The following is a 2,054-nucleotide window of genomic DNA, read 5'->3' on the forward strand; positions in this document are numbered from 1 at the left end:
GTGTAGAACTAGGTGGTGTAGAACCAGGTGGTGTAGAAGCAGGTGGTGTAGAAGCAGGTGGTGTAGATCTATGTAGTGTAGAACCAGGTGGTGTAGAACAAGGTGGTGTAGATCCAGGTGGTGTAGAACCAGGTGGTGTAGAACAAGGTAGTGTAGATCCAGGTGGTGTAGAACCAGCTGGTGTAGAACCAGCTGGTGTAGAACCAGGTGGTGTAGAACCAGGTGGTGTAGAACCAGCTGGTGTAGAACCAGGTGGTGTAGAACCAGCTGGTGTAGAACCAGGTGGTGTAGATCTATGTAGTGTAGATCCAGGTGGTGTAGATCTAGGTGGTGTAGAACCAGCTGGTGTCTCCACCCTCCTGGTTCTACTCAGCTCTCCTGCTGCAGGAATCAAAGTTTCTCTGGGCCTGAAATGCAAAATACTTTAGTTTTGTCAGAATTAGAAAAGTGACGGATTTCGTTCTCTGTCCTGGACGATTAGCATCTTGGTACATCCTGGTGTTCACTTTGGGCTCCTAGGACGGAGCCTTGGGGAACGCCACATGTGACCTCTGACCTCTTGATGAGAAGTTTCCTGTTGAAACAGAGATCACAGTTCTGCATGTCGGACTGGAACCAGTTGAGTTCTGGACCGGAGAGTCCGACCCGGTTCTTCAGTTGGTTCAGTGACATGATCAACACTGAGGTCCACCAGAACCAGGACCAGAACCAGAACCAGAACCAGGACCAGCTCTGTGGTTCTTCCATGTTGATGATTATCAGTTTAAACTGAGGAACATTTTGGACTCATCTTGGTCCAGAACCAGAACTCTTGAGTCAGCAGAACCCACACACGATTCTGTTCAGGACCCAGTTCCTGGTGGTCCAAGAGAACCGGTTCTTTCCGGATCAGCAGTTTCGGCCCATCACGTCCTCTGCGTGTGCTTCACGCGCGCATGTCTGTTCAGGTGTCGGTTCCGGCGCCTCAGCAGACTTTCCCACGGTCTCCAGGGCAACCACCTTCTCCTTCCGGGCGGGCACGCGCCGCACGCATCAGGTTCTCACCTCAACAAAAGCTCGCGCCGCCTCCTCCCTGCGGGTCATTTGCGCGCGTGCGAACCAAACGGCGCAGTGATCAATAGTTTTCACACCCGCAGAAAGAAGGAGGTGAGAAAGCAGGATGAAAGGACCAACAGCCAATCACAGAGCAGGACGGGAGCGCCGTAACTTCTCCCATCAAAGCGCCGCACGCGCTGAAAACGTCACATCGATCCGCAGATGGCACGCGATCGAATATGCGCAAATGATCAGTCTGGCGGCGCGTGCGCGCTGCTCTATCTGTCCGCGGGGAGAGCTGCACGCGCCCTGCCGTCACTCATCATGATGGAGGCGCGTGCGTGTGAGCGCCTCGTGCCGTGGCACGCGCTGCTTTCTGAGGTAACAGATGGACAAGAAGGAGGTTTGTGAGCATGCGCACACGCTGGGCTTACCTGTCTGCGGCTCACCTGGCTCCACACACTCAGCGGTTCTGGTTTCAGCCCAGAAAGGTTCTGTTAGAACCAGAACCAGAACCAGCTGCAGGTTCTGGACTGAATCTTAGTTCTACACCAAGTTCGGTCCAGGTGAGAGCAGACAGAACCTCCTGACCTCAGAACCAGGTTCCGGTTCTGCATCCAGAGAGGAACGGCTCCAGAACCAGAACCGGTCCACTCGGTGCTGACCTCCAGAACCAGAACTCTGGTGTCAGTTCTGTTGGGTCGGCTGATCAGATGAGAGCTGCTCCCTGATTGGCTGCCTGAACAAGTTCGGTTCTGGAGCCATTCAGAACAGGACGGGTCCAAACGGAACCACAGTCTTCAGAACTGTCTCTGTCTTTCGTTGAGTGTGAAGTGATTCAGAACCAGCAGGTTGATGACCTGGAAGCAGGTCGGGTTCTGGTCGGTCCGGACGGTTTAAGATCCAGGTTTCTGATTGTTCAGGTTCGGCTCAGAACCCTCCTTCCTCTTTCTTCTTCTCTGAAAGGCAGGAGATCCATCATGTCTGCTGGATCGGAACCGAGCTCCTCTGGTTCAGGA

Source organism: Poecilia reticulata, unplaced genomic scaffold (genome assembly GCF_000633615.1).
Source record: "Poecilia reticulata strain Guanapo unplaced genomic scaffold, Guppy_female_1.0+MT scaffold_159, whole genome shotgun sequence".
In the NCBI taxonomy this organism is placed as follows: Eukaryota; Metazoa; Chordata; class Actinopteri; order Cyprinodontiformes; family Poeciliidae; genus Poecilia; species Poecilia reticulata.